The following is a 6049-nucleotide window of genomic DNA, read 5'->3' as shown; positions in this document are numbered from 1 at the left end:
CAAACTGGCTGCACCACATCAAAATTTGGACTAAAAAACTATTAAATTTGGGACTATATCAGGACTAAACAAGATCTAGAACATGGCTAGTTCAGTTCTACTTCTAATACTACTACTACTAATACTAATACTATTACTACTATTATTAGTACTATAACTTTTAGTACTATAACTTTTACAACTATTACTACTACTGCTAATACTACAACAAGTTCTTGAGAAGAATGAAAGGTTGATTAAACATGCACAAATCAAATAAAACACAACTCCAGAGAGGTTTTAGAGAAGGAAAAAACATTATGTTAAGTATAAATGGTTTATACAGTGCTAAACAAAATTGTCTTTTGATTGAATAAAACATTCAAAATTTCAACCTGAGCAAATAACCCAGTGAATTTAATGAGAGGAGCCACTGAACTGAGTGAAACTAATGTGACATAAACAGGAGGTGACTGGGACCATCCAGCGCTGCATCTGAACCACGACCAAAACAATTAACATCAACTCAAAATCAATAATGTTTTCATTGCTCCACAGAACAAAGTGCAGCCTTATAGAAATGTACATGGACCTGGACTGGGGGAGCTCTGGTTTTACAATCATGCAACTACATACTGGTTAAATTTCACTTTTGGCATTCAAAATTACAAAGAGACACTTTAGTTTTGGGGCTACATAACTGCTACATGCAGATTAAGGTAAAAGTTAAGATCATGTTGATGCTAAAACAGTGATTAAATGGTAAATGAAAAAAGTTAAGGGTTAATAGTGTACTTTATAATCGCACAATTAAAACAAATCTAATTACTAACTACTTAGTATGCATATTACTGCTAGTTCATCACTAATATGTAAACTAAAGTGCTTTCTATTTTGCTGCATACAAGTTTTACAGTGCCCTAAGTTAATAACGGCAAACTCAGTGCACTGTGGTTGCATAATGCTGTTTGATAGACAGACTAAACAGGTTAAAAAAGGTCTCCTGTTAAAAGATTAAAATGTTAAAAGTTGCAGTCGATAGATAATCAGTTAGTGCTGAGGAGTACTTAGGAGTTGGAAAGTTTCTGACCCTGCAAGACCAAACTAACTTCTGCAGAGATTTACCCACAAGGAAAACTGACATTTGACCCGCCCTGGGACTCATCTCAAGATCTGAGCCCAGGGTCTTGGTCAGGATTCAACTAGACGAACTTTACAGACTGAGTACTGCTTACATATAGTTGATGCATGCCTCAATATAAGAGTTAAATATTTAAGAAGAGAAATATTATGCAAAATCAGCTTTTAACCTTGTTATAATGGTGTTCAGGGTTGTAGTTGTATTAATGTATTTTTTTGTATTCTAGGCTTGGGTGGAGATTTTTTTTTTCACCTACCCCCTATCTCCACACACATTCTTACACTTAGTGCGGATATGAAAAATTAAGCTAGTGATACATGTAGGGTGGTAAAATATCCACTTGTCAAAAATAAAAACAAATACAAGTAAATTCAAATCTGCTTTTTACAACTATGTTGTAGCAAAAAAAAAAAACTGCCCTGTTTATAGACAGGTATTTCTGAGTCCAGACACCTGGCTGCAGGGGTGAGGGTTGGATCTGTTAAGTTTAGGAACATACTAGGTTAAGGTTAGTGAAAAAGTTAAACAAAAAACAAAAAACAAAAAACTTGGGTTTGTTTCATAGAAACAGAAGTTCTATTGAATAGTTGGACATTTTTCCACAAGTGACCATGAAAACAACTTTGGATAGCAGAATAGCAAAGAGAGTTGGCAGCCATCAGACAGTTCTATTGACACTACCATTCCAAATACAGTCCTATCCTAAAATCAAAGGAATACATAGTGATGCTTGATCAAATTTCAAGAAAACTAGAACACACAGCTCTGGAGCATGCATGTTCATTTTTTCTTCTCCAACTGTGATGATTAATAAATCCATAGCCATTTAACACTATAATGTAATGTAACTCAAACTACTAAAAAACTGTTAGCTACAGAGGGTATTATGTATTCCATAACTAAATACATTTTCAAGACAGTAACAGGCAACAGGAACTTTTTGTTACATCATATAAGTTCCTTGACAATTCCAGTTCTGAGAAGTTTCTGCAATCTGGACTTGTTTTTAAATGAGGGGCGTTTCTCCTCTCATTGGATCCATTAACTGTCCTGATCAAAGAAAAACATGTCACTAAATCAGTGTATGTAAACGTTGGTGGGCCGGTCCATCCTGTGTGCTGCCTAGTTAACCCTTTGCACCTTGAACCTTACCCCATAGACCCCTGCATTTCTTTACTGTATTTTCCACTGCTGTAACCTCTGAGGGTGACTCGGCCTGTGACTATTCATCCATTCTTCTGCTTTCATTCCCATTGACTGTGTATGCACCGGGGGAGGGAATATAGTTTGGTGAGCCAGCCAGGGTCTTCCCCACGCTGCCGGACCCTTACAAGCCATCTGCCACCAAAACTACCCCCACCCCTCTCCTTCTCTGGGGCTACGAACACACAAGTCCCCCCTTTCCTCCTCCTCCATCTTTCTCCTCCCTTCTCCCCCTCTCTCTCCCTATCTCTGGTTCAGTCTAATACTAGAAGCATGTAAAAAAAAAAAGGTCCCTGGCTGTAACGGTATGGCCCTTCGTAGCCATATGGTGAGGGGGGAAGCCACTTTTTTTTTTTTTCCATGTTCTCCTTCTCCTCGCAGTCCCAAGAGTAGACGGCACATGGCATGGTCACTCGTGGGAACATAAACACGGAACGCCTCACACGATATCGATCATATTAGGACGATTGGGCAAAAGGGGGAGGGGCTGATGCTTAAGCCACTGTGAATGTGTATGATCAATTGATTGTTCTTTTTTACAATGATAGCTCTTCATCAAGGCTGAAATATTGACTTAAGGAAAGCTTCAGAAAAGAGGGTGTAGACTTGATAAATGATAAGCTGTGTTTGCCACTCATCAGAAATCAGTGGATTGAGTATGGAAAATTTTTGCTAAATATCTCGGCTTGACAAAGATGGTGCTAAATTGAGTTTTGTGCATATTGATGATCAAATAATGACTGATAAATAAAGTAAATAAAAAATTTAAAAAAGCATTTAATCTGCCACCACTAGGCCAAGTTACAGGTCAGATCTGTGGAGAAGCAATCCTGCTCACAGTGAGAATGCATGTTTTTAAGATTTTTATTTTTATTTTTTTCAATAAAAGCACCAGTAATTGATTATGCAGTAAATCTTATTTGCTGATTGCCATTACAGGGCAACATCCCAAGCAGAGGACAGACCTGAAAAGTTACAAAAGGTTCTTAAAAAAATGTAAAATGTGGTTGGCCTTTTCAGGACATATCATGAACGGATATGTTGATTGCAAGCATCCAGACTGAAAGGCAGCTATAGACGCTGTAAGTTTGTGCCACCAATAAAACTTTTCTGAGCCAAGAAAAAGTTTTGATCTGTGCGTGTTGACGTTTTCCCCTGACGCTGTACTTTCTGGCTTGGAGTTGGACCAGTTGTTGGCATCGATCGGTTTCATAGAGCTCCACATCTGTCGCGGCGCGTCACGGGGCGATGCGCGCGCGGCAGATGTGTTTTCATAAACATTGGCACGCGACTCGCCACGTACGGCTCCTGTCCCCTTTCCTCCCTTTCCCCCCCTTACTCACCCCCTCCCGTGTGTCAGCTCCCCCCTCCCCTCTCGTGCCTCTCACACACTTATGCCGCGCGCCCCCCGCCCCACGCGTAATTACGGCACGCTGTTGAAACCGTACTCACAGCACTTCTCTGCTCTGCTTCTGCTGGCTTCACGAACATGTTGTTTTGCTTTTCTCAGAATGGGACAATAAAATATTTCTGATGTTTTAAATCCAAAAAATATTCATAAATGTTGAACCTGATCATTTTTAGTGCCACTCACAAAACCAAGAGAGAGTTGGAAAACCAAATAATGATGGATTGGCCAATAAAATACAAGCAGCCTATTAACCAACATTCACAATCTGCATATTTATTAACATTTCACCTGCCCCCATTTTAATTAAACAGCACAAGCTTCTGGGATGTTGTGATGTCATCTGAAACCCAGTATTAGGCATCATGTAAATGACGAGCGCGGGGAAGGGCGGGTGGGTTTGGCTGACTGGCGGGAGGGCAGGCGGTAGCGCGAGGCACCGTGGGAAGCTCCGGGAAGCCTCGTGCAGCCTGAAGACCCCCACTCGCAGCAGCTGGCCGCGGTAATCGGATCCGGACACAAAGGGCCTGTTGAAGTGGCGTGAGCAGGTACCGAGGAGAGGCTGTGTCCCCCTGTACGCCGATGGGACCTATGTATTCAACTGTAGTGTAATGAATGGGTGAATGAATGAATTTACGCAGTCACGCAGTCTGACGCCACGCTTTCAACAGCAGAGAGTGAAGGAGCGTTTGGATAAGTCAATTAATTAAGACAAAGAAATTGGAAATGAAACATAACAATGATGAAGGAGAAAAGAAGTAACTGTGGTTTTAGATTAGAGAATGCTTACAAGCACTGACAATTTGAGTGAGTTGGTATTGGCCAAGTGATTTAAATCAAGTCAAATTCTAGCCTGCAAGCTTTTTATACAATGCAATAGAGTTACAGAGAGGAAATTAAGACTTGTTTTCAATATCAAGGAAATTGCTCCATTGATTTTAATACTGCAGAGATAATGACAAACACAATGTTCAACATACAAACATAATGTTTCCATGATTTCCAAGATCATTTATAAAACCGTTCTGAAGGTAAAATGACAGTTTCTAGTTTTAATACTGATTAGGTACTATCCAGGCAGGTATCTTTGACAATTACAATGCAGGTTAATGACAACACAGTTGCTCAAAACAGTTCCTTAAGTTTGTTTTTGACTTGTCTTTTTATTACTGCAGCACAAATTAATAAATTACCGTGGTTGTCTTTCTTGAAATTACAGGTTTAATGCAAAGTTTGATAATCACTACTTCAATAAAGAAGTTGAAGAATCTGGACACTGGATTACAGGCCAGCCCCAAACTGCACTGCACAAACTCTGGTCAAACATATGTGGGAGCCAGACCAATGTGTTTCCACTTTTTTAACATATAAAAGATGACCAAACCAGGACAAAACTAAGGACTAAAGAAGATGTAAGCTGTTATTATTTTTAGTTATGTAATACTAAACTATAATTTATTATTTTACATTTTGTTAGGTTTAACATTTTAATATGCGCAATATAAACAGGTCCATTGACTTCCTGTTCAAAATTGCAGAACTGAAAAGCTTCACCTCTGGTGGAATTCACCATAGCAAGCTGTGGATTTTCAGTTACATGTTATTTTTTGTTTGCTTGTTTATTTTGTTTTTTTTTAAAGCTACATGACATAGGAACCACAGAAAAGTACAGAAAAGGCAGTGGAGATGGGGGTACGTGAAAACATATCTGAGAATCAAATTACAACTTTGAGTAAGCTCATGATGAGGGAATACTGTTATAACATAGATAAAAGTTCATAAAAGTCTATTTTACATTACATGTTCCCTTTAAAAGAAAAACAACAATTAAATTAATATGCACAATTTTTATAAGACTATGGCCTAGATCTGACCCAAGGCTGATAAACCAGGTCTAAACCAGGCCTAAACCAGAACTAAACCAGATCTACCAGAACTAAACCAGCTCTCAACCAGGACTAAACCAGGTCTAAACCTAAATTAAACTAATAGCCCCATATGTGACTTTTTGGCACAGTGCTACTCCACGCACCATTTCGCTTACTGCTGTTCTTGTTTTGATGCCTGTGTGAATGATGAAGCTTTGGCCCCTCCCCACCTCTCCCATCTCTCTCTCCATAACCTCTCTCTCCACTCTCCCACTCTCTGGCTCTCTCTTTCACTGTCTTTCTCTCTCTGTGTTTCTCCTTTTCACTCTCTCTCTTCCTCTCTATCCATCCCCCTCCCTCTCTCTCTCTCTCTGTCTCTCTCTCTCTACCATCTCCACTATCACAGCATCTGCCCAGAACAGATGTAGGCACCTGCGTCCTGCATATGCG

Source organism: Boleophthalmus pectinirostris, unplaced genomic scaffold (assembly GCF_026225935.1).
Source record: "Boleophthalmus pectinirostris isolate CB_2022bp ecotype Guang Dong unplaced genomic scaffold, ASM2622593v1 HiC_scaffold_22, whole genome shotgun sequence".
In the NCBI taxonomy this organism is placed as follows: Eukaryota; Metazoa; Chordata; class Actinopteri; order Gobiiformes; family Gobiidae; genus Boleophthalmus; species Boleophthalmus pectinirostris.
The sequence above is the reverse complement of the archived record's forward strand: the minus strand, read 5'-3'. Positions refer to the sequence as shown.